Source organism: Nylanderia fulva, unplaced genomic scaffold, assembly GCF_048542155.1.
Source record: "Nylanderia fulva isolate GAGA-0341 unplaced genomic scaffold, ASM4854215v1 Scaffold31, whole genome shotgun sequence".
Taxonomy (NCBI): domain Eukaryota; kingdom Metazoa; phylum Arthropoda; class Insecta; order Hymenoptera; family Formicidae; genus Nylanderia; species Nylanderia fulva.
Genome location: NW_028190379.1, coordinates 2,414,056 through 2,436,430, shown reverse-complemented (window position 1 = coordinate 2,436,430; position 22,375 = coordinate 2,414,056). Strand labels below are relative to the sequence as shown.

Genomic DNA, 22,375 nt, shown 5'->3' with positions numbered 1-22,375 from the left:
AAAGAGGTTGATCGTGTGCCCTCTGTGTCGGAGAAGAGTCTGGGGGTGGTCGTTCGTACGTGAAGGGTCGGTGTTAGGCAGTCGGAACATGGAATAGGGAAGGACAGGGCAGTCATAGGGAGAGAAACTGACCACGGTTGGAATGCGAGTGGAATAAGGACAAAAATGAGAAAGAGAGGGCGATAAAAAAAAGTTCGTGAAGAAAGAGAGAAAAAGGAGACAGATTCGCGAAGGGGGTAAGAACGAGAAGGATGGGGAAAACATTCTCTCTCTCCCTCTCGAACGGAGTCGCGCGCGCTCGGTGATCTGGTGGGGACGAGAAAGTGGGGAGGCTGAAGGAACCAGTCGGAACCTAGCTGCAGGTCGCGCTGGCGCTTCAGTTCACAGGCTGGTACCGTGGCGCGCGGTTGGCTGGCGTTCGTGCGCGTCTCCTTGTCGAGCGAAAAGCCGGTTGAAATTTCGATCGTTTAGAAAAGTGACGAGAGAAAAGAGGTTCTCGCGAATTAGAATACGATCGTTCTCATTGAGTGGTACTTTCGACGTCTTTGATCATCCGCGCAATCTCTTTCGTCGCGCGGGAGAAACCAAGTTTTTTTTTTTTTCGACATCGACGAAATTTTTTTCATCGATGAATAGTGTGACGTTTGCTTCAAATCGTGACGCAACTTTTGGAGTGTCGTGAACGACGAACAGACTGAAGCGCGGATAAACAGATTGAAAAGAAGCGAGGCGCGAATGCTTGTCAATCATCGACTCGTCGCGGAGAGAGAGTTATCGGCTCCGGTTATATAGAAGGGCGTAATCGAGGAGGTCGTAAAGTGAGTGAGTGACAGTGGCGGAAGTGTGTGATCGCCAGGACGGTGGATAGGAGGGAAGTTCTTAACGACGCGAGTGTATATAACGAGAGAAAGAGAAGGATTGTCGTTTCTCGAGACGACGCGTCGCGACGCTCATCAAAATCGTCGAGGCATCTCGCCGTCGTCTATACTTCCAAGTGGTGAGTCTTTCCTCTCTTCACGGAAATGACAAATCTTTTATCTTGTAGATATCGACGAGACAAGGGTAAACAAAATTCCGAATAATACGTCTGAAAAGGGAAATTAGATAGTCTCGGAGCATTGTTGAAATAGAATGGTGTGATTAGTAATTTTCCGTGACATATTTATCGGAAAATTTGGAATTTTTTTTAATTCATCGCGATTACGAAAATTTAGATTGATATAGGAGTTTAGTTTGATAAATTGATTATTTTGATCGAACAAGAATTGTTTGCCATTTTGCTCGTCTGCTAAAGATTGGTACAATTTTTCGATTCGTCGACACAATAGACCAACTTTTGTCTGACATAAATCGTTGGGATTCTCTGACATTTGTTACATTGTCAATCTGAGTTTCGTAAAACGAGTCACTAGTCTGACACATGATAGCGATAAATAGAGTTTCCAGATAAGTCACCGAAACGACGAAAATTCTAGAAATCGAACGATGTAAATCTGTCGATGTTATTTCACGGTAACTCGAGATAAGACTTTTCTGAAAGAAAAGGAATTCTTAAGAATAATTTAAAGAAATATTTTTTAAGCGTTTCTCTCTATGGATGTTTTTTAACGCAGCGTTGAAAAATTTTTGCTTTGAATAATGTTTTGCTTCTTTATTAAAGTACATCATTAAAAGTTGTTCAAAAATATAGAATTTTATGCGATAATAATTACTTGCGTGATATATATACATATTTAAAGGAATATTTTATACGTAATAAATTATACTATATTTATACATATATTTATATAAAAATACATATCTTTTTTCTTTACATTTTTATTTCGTTTTGTCTAAATGAAACAAATAATTTTTTCATCGTTATAATTTAAATTTTTGAAACGAGATGTTCTTGTCGCAAAATTGATATATTTATTGATTACATTTATAGTTACGGGGTGACCTTTTAGAAACAGAGTTCGAGTTATGTTTATACAAATAATCGAGAACTGTGTTTACACAAACAGAGCGAATTGGTAGCGAAACATTAATGCTTATTAAGAAAATAACACAAAAGTCAAACTGTAAATCTGTTGAATAACATATTGATATATCTTCTTTTTATCAAAAGAATATCAACATTCTTTTTATCAAAAGAGGATATATCAATATTCTTTTTATCAAAAGAAGATATATCGATATATATTATTCCTTTTATTAAAAGAAGATATATCAATACATGTTATTCAACGGAAAATTTTATCTGCTCATATAATACAACTTAAATTTTAGTTATCATGCTTTTTAGCTATATGGTAACTAATATTTTTTAGCTATAGTTTAACGCGAAGAATGCTACAGCTAAAAAATATTAGCTAAAATTTAGGCATGATAACTAAATTTTATGTGTATTAGAGGGACAGCTAAAAAGCTATAGTAGCTAATTTTTTTCCGTGGACAATTCTCCAAAAATCTATACATTTTTATATTCGAAATCTTTTCTATTTTATCGGACAAAATATTGTGCGCAATCGTATCGCGAGGAACGCAAACAGCATGTTAACAGTCCGCCGCCGCTTGCCGATTTGATAGGTAAACGGTTAAAGTTTCTGATTTACCTGGCAACCAAATAGTTTGCCAGACTCGCGAGAGTCATTTCGCGAGTAATGCTTCACCTTCACGGTAATATTCGCAGATCGATGTTTATGCCGTGGCGCCTGTCACGCGCAGTCTGTCGTTCCGCGAGCTCGCTCAACAATACATAGCGAAATACGAAAACGATCTCGCCACGCGCGACAGAAAAAAAATAAAATCGCGCGATCGTAAAACACGAAGGCTCTCGATCATGCGAAACATCCCGGCGCGTATGTCACTGCGCGTATATATATATATAAAATGGTAGAACCGACCTCGGATCCCATTTAAAGTTTGTGCTAAATCGCGGAAATTTAGTGTCATGTGGCACATACTATAGTGTCACACATATACAAGCTGTCACTATCGCTATTTCTGTTCACGACAGGTTCTTTGACGAATACGAAGTCGATTTCTCCATAACAATAATTCAGTATGTGCTTCTCATAATTGCTGCACTGAAAAAAAAATTTGTTAATTTTGACGAAATCTTTTAACTAACAATACTATTTTATTAATTGAACATATGTATATTAGTATTTAAGTCAAATTTATATGATATGATTTAATATTTTATATTTAATTAAAATTTTTTTATATATTCAATTAACAAAATAAGATTTAGTTAAGTTAACAAATTTTATTTCAGTGTGTGTTATTTAAATCTCCAATTTATTTTACTTAATTTAAGTTCAAACAGAACTCTCTAAATGAATGACATTTATTTTTTGGTTAATTTCTTCTAGATTAAAATATAATTATTCGATACAGTGATAAATTTAGATACTGAACAGATTTAGAATCGGGGCATTGTTATGTCGTGCATGTACCTTAAATTTTTATATGCATATGTGAAAAACTTTTTGAATTTTCGATTCGGCGTTACACTGAATTTTTCTGCTTTAATCTCGCAGTGAATGATATTGCGAGAGTTTTTCCGTCAATGCGAGAGACCGCACGAATCTCGGCCAAATGTAACATCCCGATTCGATTTCCGTGAATTTTCAATGAACCGACAATGACCGGCCTAATTTCTACGGGCACGTTCGTAGAATTTTTTCGTGAAAGTTTCTCTGGGTATAATGGCGTTGTCCGCAGTTCAAGACGGTGAATTTAAGAGCATTGTCGTGTCGTGCGACCAAGTCGAAAATAAGAGAAATCCGAACGAAACTCTTTGCGTCGTGCCCACCGCAGAGAATTTTTCTTCCTCTTTTAGAATCTTTTTGTTCTAGGCGTCCGTAAATCTTAATTCATCCAAGTCAACGTTTTCCATTGTTTAAGATTTATAGAAAGTCATATATATAATTTGTTTCTTATATTATTCTTATATAACTTTCTTATATAAATCAGTAATAAATTGTTATAATAAAACAAGAAAGATTATCCAATTTATTTGATCGATTTAATGTCTTTGATAAATATATGTCACTTTCAAAATATGACAGAATTCTACATATTCTATATTTTAATTCTATAGTTTTCTAGCTTTCTACAGTCAAGCGTTTTAACACGGGACTTTTTAACATCGTGAGAATTTTACGAGTAATTTTTCTTATACCTATCTGCTAGGAAAATCGGAAACAGATAGAAAGCATTGTATTTGAAACGGATAATCGCTAAGTAGAATGTTAAACATTCCTTAGGGCAAGCATTAGGATTATGACAAGATTCTTGAAAGGGTTAAGTCGTGGGCATTTCCTAATGCGTAAACAAACTTGACAGTTCTTGACGAGGCTTCTTCTTAAACTGTTGCATGCTTTAGAGGTTTTAGGAGCTAACATATTTCACGACTGTCGATTTTTATTAGTATAAGTTTTATAATATGATGGGTGTCTTTCTTTCTTAGGTGGTTTTATAAATATATATAGTCGAAAAATATGAAGGTAGCAAGAGAATCTGTGATGAGTGCGTAGTAGAAGCTTATGGTAAATTATTATTATATTCTTTACGCTATATGGATAATATTGGGTGAGAAATAAAATATTTCTCGTCTATTGAAACGAAATATCATTTTCTGAATGTCTATGATGAGAAATTGGAATGTAAAAAATGCATAATTAATCTTTGAATTCTCTATATTTTATATCTTTGTATATTTTTCAGTCTTAATATTGTCAGCTACTTACATTGAAAAAAATGTTAACTTGACTAAATCTTTTAATTAAATTATTATTTTATTAATTGAACATACATTAGTATTTGAGTCCAATATACATACGTTTAAATTTTTTTAAATGTATTAATTGTTCGAGTAATCTTTTCTTATTGTTAGAATGAAAAGATTTTAAAAAATTAATGGGGATATTGCATATCGTTCAAATAGTTTAACAATTTCTTACATATAATTCAGGAAAATAATTAATAGCAATAATTAATGTAAACCTACTAAATATATCTAACTGATATTGATCTTGAGTATAAAAGTTTTCAATATTTTATTTCGTGTCTTAAAATTATTCTGTGTCTCATTCATGCTTTATAATCTAATAAAAAAAGGCAATGATTACGAAAAACATTAATGTAACACTCTTGTTTCGAGTAGATTTATATTAGTGTATATCTCTTAGATATTTAATACTCGATTATTTACCATCGTCTTCGATTTCTAGAAAGCAATCTAGTAAAAGATACAAAAAGCAATTGAGTCGTTCTTCCATCGAAGAAAAAGAGAACAAAAGGAATTCGATTCATCCGTTTGGTATCGCGAAAAAACGCTGCACGTGCGCATTTCTGGGAATGGGAGCTCTCTTGGCCAGGTGCGATGTGACAAGATTGCCGCGGACGCGAGACAGCGCGACGGCCGTCGAGCGATGTATCACGCGACGTCCTATGCCGTGAGGATCTTTACCGGCTATCTCCTTTAAGCTCTCTCGCTCGGCTCTCGCTCTCGTAGACGGTCCTCCGCCTCCGCGTTGAGGCCGCGTGTGCGTTTCCACGAACTTCCTGCTCCCTTTCTCCTTCGTCGCTCTCGCATGAAAATTATTCTCCCGTTTAGCGTCCAGCCGTCGGGCGGAAAAAGCAATCTGTTAACGGATCTTGTTCTTTACTGTAATACTATATATTCGTATGACGAAAGTGGATTTTTTTAAATTTGCTTCCTGAAGGATTAGCCAATCTAAGTATCTGCGAAATTGAATGCTCGTAATAATCTCTCTTTTGCTCTGCGAAACTCGTTACTGTTTTACTTACTTACAAGAGAAATTTAATATAGCTCACCGAAATTATCGTGGCTTAAATTGATATCGATATGTCGACATCTATTTTTATCGCACACGATAAACCGATATAGCTTCTTGTATTTTTCAATATATTCCATATAGGTATTTCAACTATATTATATTTATTATTTTTATTAATATTTTGTAAACTAAATATAAATATTATAATATAATATTTTTTTCTGTATGTTCTGTACACTTTTCATGTAAAAAATATAATGGAATATAATGTCTGGCTGTTGATGTAATGCAACAGTATTAAATATTGACTAGAATTTAAAAGCGCGATATGCGCTTTAGGCGATAAATAAGGCTATTATTTCATAAAATTATAGTACATTACACAGTCGATCGTGTATTTTGACAATTTGCGATGAACACGGCGTTTCTAGTACAAAAATTTCTGAAGCTTTTTATTCTGTTACGTGTGATAATAAGGTAGCGTGGCATATTAAATTAGTCACGCAGACTGTAGCGTGCAATTTGCATTGAAATTGTAAAGATATCGGCAAGTAAACGTGTGACGTTTTCAGTTTATACAAGAGTACTAGTGCTTGGAAAATTTGTGTATATAATATTTCGCTTAAAAATTATCTTATTTAAATAGTCATTGTACAATATTATTTTGTTAACGTTCAAAGTTTTTATCGAAACATTATGACATCAGATTTAGCGACGATTAATATTATATTTTTATATTGTATCTATGCGAAATGTTTTATATGATATGCGTCAAATTTTGTTTGAGCTATAAATTATTAGGTCGAATTATAAATGGAAAAACTTTTCAGAACGTTAACTATTTTCAAGTAATTAAGTCTAGAATCTACAAAAAAATGCTGTAACCATTATTTTTAAATAACTTCTAGATTACTTTTTAGAAGGCAGTTATATTAAATTTGTCGCGAAAAATAACTTGGATTAATCCGACGTCAACATACATTTGTGTGATAATAATATTTCTTATTCAATTTCCAAGTATAAATTTGACGAATTTGCTATAGTATAACGTTTCAAAATGGTCTTTTCCTACGAACGAAATAAACACAAGATCTAGCACGATCGATAGACGAACAGACGTGGAAGACTCCCTTAGCATGCATCATTTATCTAATCCCCGGGCGAATCAATGAGAGCATGGAAATCACGGATATTTCCGTTTGCTTAAATTTACGATACATATCCGTCGCAAGTTTATCCGCGTATATGATTTCGCGGATATCTCCCTCGATGGGAATCGTGGGCGACGTCTTAAATAGCCCCGGCAGATAAGACGCGAATACCTTTAAAGGTCGGCATTTGAGTCGGGGTTGTAAGAGATGGGGATGGACGGACGGATTCGCTCACGCGAATTCTCGTTTCGCGAGTCAACGCGATTAGGATCTCACTTACTCTCTCTCTCTTTCTCTCTGGGTTTATGTGTGTGTACTACAATAGTGGATTTCGCGTCTGTACGCGAGTCATATCGATCCCCGGGTTTATTTTATGCCTCTATAAATTAAGCGGCGTTGAAGTACGCCGATAAGTACGACGAGGACTTCCAAGAATACACCATGCTACTTAGCATTTCGCAATTTCATTTCCGCGTATGTGCGCGACTATACGTGCCCGCGCGTCATATCCGGCTTCATAGAGGGGGTTCATTAAAGGGCGAGTGTATACGCTTTATTATATATTCACCCGCGGCTGACGCAAACGAATCGGTAGTCTCCTCCAATGTAATCTCCAACGTAAACTCGTTCTCGAGCCGGTAATTTGTTACATCTAATTTAAATTCAGCGGTTTTCGAGGTTAATTATTTTTACGACGACGAATTCTTTTTTTCTTTTTTTCTGTTTGTTTCATGTGTGTTATACACTGAAAAAATTTAACTTGACTAAAACTTTCAACTAAATATTATTTTGTTAAAATTAAACATAAAAAATATTTAAATTAAATATATTATATAAATCCAACAAAACGTATATTTGACTTAAATACTAATATACGTTCAATTATCAAAATAGTAATTTATTAGTGTATACAAAACTTATTTTTCTACATTAGTCCACTTCGTTTTATGTCGCCCTTTCTGTCGCAACACACGCACGATATCATTCATAAATAATTTATTCGCGTATCGTATATTTACGATTATATAGATGTTTTACACGATTCACGTGTCACTCCTTCAAAACGAACCGCTCATACGTTTTATTCCATTCTGTACTATTTCACTCAAGCGGCACCCACGTGAGCCCCTGACACCCTTTCACTTTACAGTCAAATCACACGTTTGTCACGTATTTCCGCTTGCGCTTATATGCATGCATCGAGTTTTTCTTAACATCCTGTCGTCTTATGCAACGCCTGCCAAGCGTCGGAGATTTGAGAACATGAGATATCGCGTATTGTTCTCCACTTGATCTGATTTTTCGGCGTGCTTTTCTCCGAGAAATCCGACTTTCTCACAAAGTTTTAAAATACCTGAGAACTTTAGAGTTTGTTTTCCAAGAAAACTTCTTTGCGCATTTATAACTATGAAGTAACGATTTAGTTATTTGTAAATGTGCGCAATACTATGAATATTAAACAATTTTACGCAATCTAACAAATATAATATATAAGCGCTTTAATAATAATCCAGTTTCAGCCATTTTATCGAACAACTTGTTTAAAGATTAAACATACAAGGGTGCAAACATTTCTCAATTATTTATCACGTGCAAAGGAACAAATGTAGGCTTTTTCTTCCGGTTAATAAAACCCCCGGTACCTCGGAAAGAGTTGATTCTCGTGACGCGATGACGAGCATCAATTAATATCATTAGTCGCTAAAGCTTGATAATACCAATTAGCGAAATCCGGGCGAGCACGGCGACCCCTGGTGTTTGACACCCTCTGCAAGCCCAATTATCCTAATCCAAAATGAACAACTACGTGCCGTCGTGCTGCCAAACATTCGTTCGCGCTGTAACAATTAACGATCGTCATTCCGACATTACTGCACAGGCCCTCGTTAATTCCGCGCGCGCAACTCTTTATTTAAATTATCTGTCAGCGTCGGGTACAGCATAATAATTATGGGACGGGATAAATCCGACATTGATCAAAGGTCGAATAACTCGCTACGAGAAATCATTGTTCGCTCTTAACGTATGCGCATCTATCGATTAAATGTCAAACTAATCAAAGAGACAAGTGGGCGAGGATGATTATGCCACGTCTTTAGGAGGATTGATTTATACATATATGCTTGAGATAAATTAGGTATTACTTTTCATTATATCATATGCGTTATCGATCTTCGCGAGTAAATATTTAATAAAGCTGGCCTCAGAGAGGCAAATATATTCCTTATAAACTATTATTATCGTCATCTAAATTTTAAAAGTTTCCGGTAATCATATAGAATATTCAATGTAATTAAATTCGATATGTTTCTCTTATCCGCTTGCTCCTTCAATTAATTATATATTCAAGAATGTAGCATTTGTATTCCTCTGTTTTCTATGGCGCCTTCGCCAAGACCATAGCGAAGCTCGTGAATTCCGATTGAATTTGGATTGTTATGGAGTAGTTGGTAATTTGATTTGGCAAAGTTGCTTATCCTCGTCTCTTGCATTTGCACTATCACTTCTGAGAATCCATCCAATTAATAATCCAGCCTCGAATTTCTCAAAACAGCATTGTTCGAGGAATCTGAGCACAGTACACATTGGGTTGACTTAACCGAAGAGATTTTACGCGTAAATGATATTTTATTCTTAAAATATATATAATATAAAATATAATATAAAATACAATATATAATTTTATAAACAAATTTGTATTATAAAATTTATTACAAAAATTATGTCTAAATAATTTATGTAATTTCGAATGTTTTTAAATTAAATTTTTACTATAACAATTTTTTTTTATAATTTTATAAGTATTTGTATTTAAATTTTCTTCTTGTTTTTTTAATTAACTCACGCTTTAATCTTCGGTATTTTTCTATTTTTATTCTCATTTTAAAACACTGCAGAATAGATTTAGTTAGGTAATTCCTTAACAATGTTTCACAATCCAATTACGTTATACTCCCGGTAGTCGCACCGTCGACGATCATCTTCCGTGATCATCGACTCGTGTTCGCGCCTTGCCCGCGTCGTGTCATTGAAACATCGAATTAATCGACCGATCAGAGATCCCGTCCGGCCCGGAATGATCGTTAAAGATAATGATAGCCGCGAGGAATGCTATAACGTGTAAGGGGCATGAGAAGGGTGTGGGAGCTAGAGAGAAAACGAAGCCTGAACTCTCTCGCGTTTTGTCGCTCGATCTGTAATTTCGCCGTGGAAAGTTCAATGAAAGATGACGAAGGAAAGAACGGGAGGGGAGATATGGGGAGGCTGGTGTGTGGGACCAGGCCGAGGCGCATTTACAAATTATGGAGAGAGCGGAGTCGCCACCAGCCGCTATGGGACGACCCGGCAATTTGGGAAGGGTGACGAGATTAAGCTGCTTCACGAAAACCATCATTTCGTCGCGACAAAGGTACGCATTATCCGCGGTAGGACGGCGGGACGATGACAGGCACGTTCGCACACTTTGACTTGCTAATGTCGAATTAGCTTCGCGCGCACGACGATCGCTCGAGCTTCTTTCAGCTGTTTTATTTTTATTTTTTCTATTTTTTTTAGGAGAAGAGAGGATGAATATATGTCGATATCGATTGCGTTACGACTCTAGAAAACGTTTTTTCCAGCTCCGAATTTGGGATGTCGATATCGATTGCGTTACGACTCTAGAAAACGTTTTTTTCAGCTCCGAATTTGGGATATTGAACTGCGCGGCTTTAAATGATACGCTATTATAAGAGGGTTGTGAAATAACAATAAATCTTCAAAATGCGACGTTGTTGAATCTTTTAAGGGGTTCCATACACCTAGAGGACCGAAAAGTTAACCCAACTTTGACATTTTATTCCGGCTAAATGAATAGTGGGAATCAAATAAGACTTTTTATGATTATAAGTTTATTTTTTGACAATATAAAAAAAAAAAATAAATATAATTAAAAAATTGCAACAGAAACAAAATATGGTTGCTGGCGTTGGAAAAAACGTGTTTTGCGGTGGACACTCTCTCGTCTAAACGATCCGTCTGAAACAAAAAAACCATATGGTGTTTTTAAGTTAACAGTAGTATGGTTGGTCGTTGACGTTCGGCGAATTTCGATTTTGTCGTTTGTTAAAAAATGGCGACGTGTTGAAATAAAATTGTCAAAAATTGCGAAAAATTTTCGTCTTTCCCACTATTCATTTAGTCGGAATAAAATGTCAAAGTTGGGTTAATTTTTCGGTCCTCTAGGTGTATGTAACCCCTTAAGCTTTGGATTTAGAGAACGGCGCGAGATTATATTTATTAAACTTCATTAACCTATTCTTTACTGCTGTTATACGTACAAAGATGATAACGAATATTGGAATTATATTAGCTTCGATAATATTAGTTTTATGGTTTGTTTTCTATCAAAACCACTTTTCTTTCTTCAGAGATCGATCTCACTGATCGATGCTGACACAGTTTTCCCTGGAATATCAGAGAAAATGAGCCCTTTGTCTGTCAGGCAGACAAAGGTAGCAGATGTGATCGATATTGCAGTCTGCCCTTTCGACGTTTCGAGACCTACTAAGGCAAGAGTCGTCATTTCGCCACAAGGAAAGTGTATTAGCGGTTCCCTTTGATTTGCTAATTCCCAACTGCCCGCGAGCGGAATGATTCGCCCTTTGATCTTTTGCGCGTATTAATGACGCAACGTGGGCGTTAAGCCGGCGTCGCGACGTTCTTGATTTTCGTCGCTTTGAAGCGAGGTGAAAAAGTGCACGCCGTTTTCTGTCATCGGAAAAGCAGTTCGCTCGAATTAAACAACGATGCTTGAATTTAATTAATATATTTAAATTCGTAGCATACTTATCAAGTATGCAATTTTTCGTCACTATTCATTTTTTTCTACAATATTGATAATGTTTATATAATTCTCGAAAAGAATACGTTAGGAATTTGATATTAAAAATTAATTTTTTTATTATAATTAATTATTAAATTTATTAAATCATTTATATTAAAAAATAATATGAAATGTAGGAATTTATTTAAATTGCTTATACCAGTACCAAAAATATTTTGTCACAATAACTTTATACCATTGACAAATTTTTATTTTATTAATCGTTTTATTCGAAAAATTTTATATAAACGAGATTATCTCGTGCAGATTTTAAAATTGCATCGTGCAAACTTTAGCTATTTCTAGAGCAGGAAGATGAACGACGAGATGCCTGTTAGTTTGCTTTTTAGTTCTGAGATGATCGCATTCGCTTCCTCCGTGATTTTATTCCGAGAGAAGCTGCAAGAATGACTTGCTCTTTACTCGTGATACTGAGTATAAATTTAGGATTTCAGAGCGAAGGGCTTGAGAAAGATGGGAGAGACGGAAAGATGATATAATTAATCGAACTACGATTCCCATCGCCGTTTTGACTTGCTAATTCGCGAATTTGGCGGCGTCGAGGTCGCGGAAAAGCGCGCGTCCCGCTTTTGTCCCGAGAAATTTTCATCGACGCCGTTATATTTCATACGTATTGTCCGTTTCGCGTTCCGTCACGCTTCGCCGGAATCCGGCCATTCAAGCTTTTGTCGCGCGCTAAAACCCCGAGGTATGAACCGAAATGATTAATCGAGTATCGGTATATATCGTTCCACGCCGCGCATCGATCGATGTCGATATTGATGTAGATTTTTTTTCGCTTGGCATTCGCTCTGGTAAGCGGGAAATCAAATAAACGACGCTATTACCGCGCCTATCACGGCCCTCGTGGATAACGAAGTTTGTTTTTTCCGGAAAACTTGGGTTCATCGTGTCGATCGTGCTCTGTTCCATGCACATTTTGGATAAACTAATTTGAACGCCATTACACGAAAAATTATTGACTTACTACAGTTTATTGCGTGCAAAAAAAATAATCTAATGTATTTCGCTTTTATTGATGCGCGCATTTACGTAACACGTATCTAAATGGTTTTGAAAAAAAAAAAAACGTCACTTTATATTCTATCGTAACCTTCCCACTATCATTTCAAGCATAGAATCTCCTCACAAGTGGCAATAAATAATCGACAAAATGAAAAAAAAAACCAATAAAATATAAAGAGCCACGAGATTATCATCATTTCGTTTTTGAAATAATTTTTTTTTATTAAGCTTCAATGAGAAATTTTAATACCTCGTGCTGCGAGTGAAGAAACGATGGGGGAGCCGAAGGGATACAACAGATAGCCCGCGTCATCTGCAACGAATGACAAATGTCGGTCGTTTAGAAATGAACGGGCAACTCTATACATCACGGAGATAATTATATTATATAGCGTTTCTGGCGAGAGTATTTTTAGGCGTCTACATTTCGGTATCACGCGGAACACCGGTTGTCCTCCCCTAGCAGTCGCATCCGCAACTGCACTTTTGTATCACGTGCGAAGATAACAGAAACAGATCCTGTTACGAAGGGGTGAAACATTAAATTGTTCGTCATTTGTCCCCTCTCGACCATATCCGAGAAATGTGCAGCTGCACCTACAGCAAATCTCTCTTGTTTACGCGCAAACGACATTAATCTGCTCGTAAAATACTATTTGAATTGTGTGTCATTTTATGCTGAGATTATTTTATACCGAGATGCCCCGGGATGCCTTTGTAAAAACAGATGAAGAGTGGGAGTTATATAAACTGGAGAAAGAAATATGTTAATATTATTTTAGAGTAATAAAAAGTAGCTATATTTTTACAAGATAATTAGAAACATATTTTTATTAATGGGAAATAATTTTTATTCTTATAGGTGCAAAATATTTTTATTATAAATATATACTATATATGTATATGTACACAATTTCTAATTTTATCAAAATTATCTATCTTGGATGGTCTTTGAGTCTCGTCTGCAACATCGAATTATATGCAACATGGTCCTAATTCGTATATACGTATACTCAGTGAATATGATTAGTACGTTGAACGGACTTCTCTCAAGATAATTAGTTTGCAGAGATGCTATTTTCGAGAGACGAGTATGTACTACATATTCGCTATGCACTACCGTATATACACGTTTGGGAACGCTACACAGTGCGATTTCAAACAAGCTTGCAAAAAGCGAGAATTAGTATCAAACGTCTCTTAACGTGAACAATCTGCGTGCTACGCAGCGAAAAAGAGAGAGAGAGAGAGGCAAAAGGGAGGGAGGTAGGGGGACAGACACATGAAGAGAGAGCTATTATGCAATTTTGTGCCCGCCGGTGCATTCGCATGGTCGCAAGTATAAACGATGTTCCCGCGAGCTCGAATTAATCCGCGGTTTGTGTTATGGCCATCAAAAGAACTCTTTTAACGAAACCGTCAGGAGCACACACAAATCGTTGCTAGCATGACTTTAAGCACCCTCGATGATGGGGCCCCTCGAGCACGTTCGAGCCTTTCCTTTTCGCCAAATGCCCTCCGAGACACATAAGGATCCCGTTGTTGCTCAACGTTAAATATTATTGCTCTGGTACGGCGTGAGAAAGATACTGAATTTTTAATGACGCAAACTCGCGATGTGTATTCAAGTGGAAAAAAGCAATTTGTCCGAAGAATCGCACATTAATAATTCTTCGTATCTTTCTGATACATATATGAGAACAATATTCATTAGAATTATACAAAAATTTAGTAATTATTTCTGAAATTTTTCATGGACAATTTTTAAGTCTCATTTAAATATAAAACATTTTCTAATATTGTAGTATCATAATGTCGCAAGATTAGACATTTAAATTATATATAATTTCTTAGAATATTATAATTATAAATTAATTTTAATCACACCGCGAGATTGTTTAATTTTCTTCATATAGCGAATCATATTTTATTTTACGATATTGGTGGTGCGATATAAACTGCGAGTTGAAAATTATCTTTGACTATTACTTACGAATCGTTATTTAGGATATGATCATTGATCGCGATTTTGGGCTCTCTCATTCTTCGTTGAAAACTTTCCTCTTTCCTCTCGCGAACCTTAATGAGGAAACTTCGAGGTAAAGTTATCGGCGTTTTAGGTGCACGTTCGAGAATAAGCTGATCTTTGGCAACGCTTGTACTTTTCGTAAGAATATATAGTCTTCTTATCGTTCATTTACCGTCACGTCATCGACACAATGCCTCTCAATCTATACAGATATATATATGATAACAATAAAACACATTGTATCGTTTAATTGATCGCAGTGAAAGGAGGGCAAATAATAAAGAATTTGGAAAATTACACGATGCATTTTGCCGCTCTAGTTTTAACGCGTTATTAACTCAATTATTATGCTTGAAATAGTAATGCAGTTTTTTTCCTATAGAGAGAGAGAGAAAAGAGAGAGGGACAGAAAGAGAGAATACAGTTTCTGTATACATTTCTATCTCTCCGTTAATAATGAAAATGCTATCGGTATCGCGCTTCAAAAAGCAACGGCGATAACGCATCTCAAATCGAGTTTCCTTTCATTTTTGTGCTTCAGCCGTGGCTTTTTAATTATCTCGCGCGGCGCGAATGACATCGGTGTACAAATTGAGAGGGAATGGACGACGAGCCGAAAGGGAGAGAGAGGACTCGAGGGGCGTTCGTAGTCAGGTAAATAAATTTGTCGAAGTCCTCGTGTCGCGTCGGCCCGGTTATTTGAAGGCATTCGAAGTATGCGGCGCAAACAAACGAAGGGTGAGCGCTTAAACGTGCAACGTTCCAACAATCGTAATCGTGATTGAGTGGAAGTCCGATCCCAAGCGCAGTTAATTGCCTCTTATTCAAGCTCGTTTTTTTTTAAGGCTGAATTTTGTCAGCATCGAGAATCCTACAAGCAGACATTTGTAAATATACCTGGTTACATAAGCTTGCAATGTGTCAGTGTAAACGGATGAAAATTTTTTTGACTTTTTTTATGATTTTGAATAATAAGTGCAAAAAGTGTTTGTAAAATGATACAGTTCGCATCCGACTCCGTTTCTATCCCAATTAATCTGAACAAGATAATTAAGAGAATGTAACGCGTATTGCAGCAAAACTGTATACTCTCAACTTTCTGTCCTTCATTTTCATTAACATTTAACTCTCCGATCCAAACTCTCGAACTGTCATTTTGTAACTTTGCAACGCTCAGCTTTCAGTTCTCAAATCACAGTTTGCAATTTCTCACTATTACATCTATACTTATTACATATACATGTAATTCATGTTATATATTACATGATACAAATAATTTAAAAAAAAATTAATCTAGACGCAACAACGACTAATTCACTTTTAATATTAGCTACAGCATTGCACGCTATCAAAAAGTTAAATCTAAAAGTTGAGATTATACTCGAGTGTTTACATCAGTTACTTCGAGCAGGTTCCGATTCGAGAGAGTTACGAGAGAATTAATCGACGAGCTAAACCAGCTCGATAATTAGACCGCTTTAATCCACTCTTGCGCGGAAAATACTTAAAATCCAATGGCATGAAAAGAGACGTCGCGCCGGCGAAAAGGGCTTCTCCTTATTCCTTCAGACCGATGGAAGACATTTCTCCTTGAGAGGCGAGCATTACATCTCACCGTAACGCTACCGCGGTCGACGTCTAATGATAGCGTGTGTCCCGGGTTTCTCTCTCGAAGTACGTATGTATGTAACCGACCGACGAGTCGCACATTCGAGCAACCGCGCATAGAGTTTCCGCCTGTTAGTCTCCACGTCGACGATCATCTCCGCGAAAGTCGAGGCAAGCTCGAGCGAACACGTTCGGATTGCGATGTAACGTTCCTCCGCGAAAGGATTTCCGACGCTTTAACGCGTCTGTTAATTCAAAGTTGAAGTTGGCGCGCGAAACGGAATTGTGCTGCAAATTTGCCGAATTGATTCCTTTATTGAACAGAGGAAGAGAATGGCGAATTTACGAAATTGATTTAAACAAAATTACTTTTTTTTATTTTAATTAAGATTATATTGGAATTAAATTTGTTTAATGACATAATAAGAAATCACATCGTCTACATAATATGAATTTATCTCTCGGAAATAGTTAAATAATTTGATCATTTTTTAAAGAAAATTTAATACAGTCTTGGGGAGCTGTATATCTGTGATCGTATTTTTTCTGCCTTTTTGTTTATCGTTTCTCTGTACACAGAGTAATGAGAATTAGTATGAAAAGCAGTTTCAAGCACAAGCGTTTCAATGGAACCGTACTCTCTCTGCAAGTCAAGTATGGGATTTCGCTTAGGTTTCATGATCTTCGTAGGAAGTAATTAGATGTAAGGATCACGACCACGCGCTTGTCTCTTATACGCTACCGTTCTGATCTCTAGTTCTATTGGACGCCAAGTAAATTACAACAAAGCCACGCGAATGTCATTGATCCATTACGTACGCGAGAAGCAATTCGTCTTATTTTGTCGTTCACCCGATCGTGATCTTGCGTAGACTGGTTGCATTGAGATCCTTAGAGAGAGTTTATTTAAAGAACATAGCATCAATATTTGAACAATGAATACTAAGAAGTTTGTATTTAATCGCTTTACTCTGTTTTCGCACAATATTGGTGTCGACGAGCAAATTGTTAGTCAAATTATGTATAGCCATTAAGTAATATCCGGTTGAAGTAATACCTGTTAATCGATCTTATGTATTACATATCCCAACGGTTTATATACCTGGTGTTATGTAAATAACTGTTCACACAGGTAGAATTACATAAGCATTTGTAATTTAAATTTTAAATAACTTTAAATTTAAATGAAGCGACTAAAGAGAGATTTCTTATGATGAGATTTTAATGCGCGAAAAAAATATTAATTTTACTATTTTTCATAAGATATTCGTGTAAAATATAAGAATAAAAATGTCACAAATAAAAAAAAGAGCAACAAAGACAACATGAGAGTGGATTATGAACGTGGCTTGTGCATAATTGTACAAAAAAAGTCTTTAGAGCACGCATTTAGTTTGCAGTTTCAGCTTCCGTAAAATAACTAATGTTGACATTTTTAAAGTAGCCTGGAGACTCGGGTATAATTAACCTTAACTTACAAAATCTCGCTGCACCGGGTGAGCTTTTAAGGCGTAACCGACGCTAAAGGGTTTAAAAGTTTCGCGGACATTTTCGAAGCTCTTATTCCAGCCGTAAAGCGAAAACATAATTTGTATCGAATTTTAGAAGCGATTTAAAATAATTATTCTTCATATATTGATTCGCAGTGTCTATTTAACACGAATTTTAATAAAAATTCGCCTTTTCTTCTTCCAGTTTTATTTTCTGTATCATATATTTTATTATTTATTAGCTAACTAAAGCCACAAATATTAACACATGCAACACTATATAAAATTATATTAAATAGTTAATTGCTTTAAAAAAAAATGGAAAATTATACAAGTAGTAGGTCTATATCACGAGATACGTATCTATAATATTCTGTCATTTTTCAAGAACAAATTGTAAGAAAAAAAAATGTAATATTAGTAGACGATTATTAATAATTCATTCGCGTTCTATCGCGATGTTATTTCGGTGCCTCGCCTAACGAAGGTATTCCCGACGCGAACCTAATCTCTCCACCTCGTCGGCCGCTACGCCATTGACTCGACCGGAAGAGACTGCTATATAGATCGCTTTCATCGTTCCCTTTCGCTTTCCGCTCGCGTGCGCGCACTCGCCATTTCGCCTGCGCCTTCGCTCTCGCGCGCTAAATCCATCTGCACCTCTATCTCACTCTCTGTCTTTCAATCTCTCCCTCTCTCCAATCCGTAATCGTCGCTCGTCTCTTCTCTTTGCTTCCGATCATTCTCATTGTGAAGCACTTCACGCGATAATGCAGTTAAGCGTACCGATTCGCGCGGTTCGTTGCTCCTTCTTCGATTGCATTATATTTAATATGCCGAGGTGCTCTCTCGCTGAACAACGATATCCGCAGAGTTACAAGGATACAAAAGGCATTGCGGAAAGAAATATTATTAGAAACACGAAAATATCGATTTAGATTCACGTTTATGGTCAACTTTTCCATAGTATTTTATTCATACAAAAATGAAGAGAGATGTTTCTTCCACTTTTATTTTAGCCTCTATTTTTCGTATCGATATCGTATATATGGAATATGCGCGAAAGACGGTTCTCTTCCTAAAATATTTCTTCTTCGAGAAGAGAAGAGCGATATTTCCGTTTCCGCTTCGTTCGACTCCGGTCTCTCAGGGATTCCCCTGCGTCTATTGCGAGGTACTCCAATTTTAGGGCTGCGAGAGCGTGCGAATCTCGCGGTCTTGTCTGGCGATTCGTTTCCGGCGGTAACGCGATTTTCTCGTCGTGAAACGCGAGAGCGGCGGTCCCGTTCGCACCGAGTTCGGATGCCATAAATACGCGAACGTGCGCGGGGAACCAACGGGGATGTGTGCCAGGAGATGCCCCGGCCGTTTAACCCCGAGATCGATGCGCTCCGAGCGAAACGCTATGCTAGTCTGCGCGACGCCTCGGCGAGAGAGAACTGACTGATTTTCGCAGCTGTTGTGTGAATTACGAGTAGATGAAGATGTCGCGTGAAATCACCGACTTTATAACGACAAATTCTTTCGTCAATTTCGAGTCGATTTTTTTTAAGGTAAAATATGAATGAAAGTGTCCTCCCAACAATTTTTTTTATCAATCACCGCTTTTATATATGTGATATTTTAATTCGACGTTTAATTGTATATTTAACGAGGAGTTTTGAATAATAAATAATGGATACTGGCTAATGGTCCTCGTAATTGTAAAATTAAGATTGAAATAATTCGGAAATATTTTTCGTTATTAATTTTGATATTAATAAAAAACCGATTTTGTGGAAAATAACTTATTATTAATAATTTACGCGCGATAAAGGCGGGCGATATATAGAAGCGCATGCTAATTATTCCATAATTTTCTTGCTGCACGTTTATACGCAGGATGTTTGGTAATATCCGGTAATAATCGCGTATCATCTTTCGTGTTCAGGTAGATTATTATTACTTGACATCCTGTATAAATTTTATAATAATTTGTGTAAACTTGATCAGTTCACATGCGTAGAAAATAGAACTCGAAATAGTAATTCGATGTGTTAAATCTCTCAAACGGCGTTTCGAGATATTTAGTGCTTGCAGCTTGAAAGTAACTTGGTTTCAGAGGACCTAATAAATCTCTTTCTCTTCTTTCTTTTTTCTTCTCTTTTGCGTGGAGAAATATACCACCGGATGCAACGTGATACGTTTACAAGCTTGCAAAGTATTCGGGATACCGGACACCTATCGTCTATCGGATTCCCGTTCATAAGACATCGCGCGGAGTAAAATCGCGCTTGTTAATTTCACGACGACGTCACCGGCTAAATAATCGGATAGAGGATTCTCTGCGACAGTAGCAACGGTGGATCCCGGAATATCCAGATGATATTCTGCCGTATGATTTTAGTGCGCGAGAGACCACGCGTGGAATAGAGGATCATCCGAAATTAACGGTTCGTTTTACGTGCGCACTCGGATACCCTATCTGGAAATATCTATGTACTTAAGCTACAGCGCTGACATTGGTAGATAGTCCTATCAAAAAGTCACTTTCAACAATAATAGTCGCTTATGACATTTGACAAGAAATAAAAAGGAGCTATTATGCCAAAAGATTAAATGTGTTCGGTGAAATGATGCCGAGAATCTGTATTAAGTGTCTCTAAATTGATAGGTAAAGTTTGCTTCGCGGATTTTTTTCTGGAAGATTAATTTTAAAGCTGATCGAGGAACTTTTTATTAATATTAACCTTTTGCGGTACAGAAATATATTGAGCATTTTGACTGTTGCAAATTCTGAGAACTTTAAAGTCATGCATCAGAAAGAATTTAAATAACGGATGTGAAATGCTAAAAACAAGAATATAATGCTCTCGTATTACATGATGTCGAAACGCGCTCAGTATAAGCGAAAATAGTCTATTGTTAAAAGAATGTTGATGTTTTCGATTTTTTATTTCCACTCAAAAAAAGAGATTGTTTCTTACATAGAGATATCTACGAGTCGCGTTTCGCCAACATTTTTGCATAAACATATATACTGTCCTACTTCGCGAACTTCGCAGTGCCCTAAATTGCTTCGTATTTATTCAGTCTGCAGTAGCATAAGTATATAGATATCTCCCGGTACATCGTGGTTAAAAGGAGGAGAGGGAGGAAAAAGAAGAAGACAGTATCATCCATGCGAGACGACGTAAACCGCTGGCAGGAAAAGTGCCTCCGTTCGCGCCGGGATACCATAAATACGGTGGAAACGATCGACGTGGTATCGGGGTTGAACACCAAGAGCTCTCTTCCACGTGCTATTGCCGGCACGATGGTCTTGGTGGACGCGTGGGCGGATGCCAGCTTGCGCGACACGGCGTAGAACGCGCGGGGGTAGGGGGAGAGGCGAAGGGGATGAAAAGAAGAAGAGTACGGTAAGGAACGCGAGATACAAGACTTGCTCGATGAGCGTGTCTACATGCCTGCCTCGTCTTGTTTCGCCTCGCCTCGTTTCTGGACCCCTCTTGCTTCAAGCGTCGTCCCCGATTTCCTTCGGATATAGCTTCTGTACCCGTTCTTGAAATCTTCCCCCTCGACTTGAAAGATATTTCTCGCTGGGTAATTTCGTGCAAAATTATGGGACCATTTCTGAAATAAAAAATAGATAAATGATGAAGATAAGAAAAATTATTATGTGTGATTGAATTAGATAAGGTGCATCTAAATACAATTGTCAAAAAAAATTTAGGAGATAATTCTTTGTTATTTTTTTAAATATTAATAAATTCTTTCTTTTTAATAGTGAAAAATATCCATCAAGTTTTATTTTTTCAATTTGTCTGAAATTGAAGAAAATTATATGTTTATATAAGAAATCCCCCTTTATTTTTGACAAAGAAGCATCTCCTAGAATTTTTCGCATTTATTTAGATACACCCTGTATACATATCATATTAAAATTTAATATACAATATATGTATATTAAAATAATAATTATTTTCTTTATAATACTATATTTTTAAAAATTGAAATTGAGATTTTTTATTTTAAGCAGTCGTACTGCATCATCGTTTTTCTTCGAATCATTTTTGCGCAATTTTCATAAAAATATCACATAGTAATTAAATACAAGTAAAATCACGAGTTAAATATTTGTTCCAAGTACTATGTAGATATAATCGGAGTGCCCTAAGGACACATTCGTGTTCGTTGTACTTCTCGCACGCCACTAACCCTCAACTTTAATCGCCTCGAAGGGCACACGTGACCGCGTTGCGTGCGGGCTTAATTAATAACGCCAGCTGCGACAGGGCTTGTTTATTTGCGTCTTATCGACGCCGATGACAGAGATACGAGCGCGTCATCGATCACTGTCTGCCGGCGTGAGCGAAACATAATCGGTCCCACTGTGAAAGATATCCGCTCCGCGTGTGTCATTCGCCGGGCTTAGC

General features: G+C 36.6%; 1 protein-coding gene across 1 annotated transcript in view; it reads left to right on the top strand.

Annotated features, from left to right (window-relative positions):
• Positions 1 to 378: 378 nt before the first annotated feature.
• Positions 379 to 22,375, top strand: part of olf413 (DBH like monooxygenase olf413) — a 214,656-nt gene continuing 192,659 nt past the window's right edge. The window contains exon 1 of the mRNA XM_085484762.1: positions 379 to 997. The gene's annotated coding sequence lies outside the window, so the exon portion shown is untranslated. The remainder of the gene's footprint in view (positions 998 to 22,375) is intronic.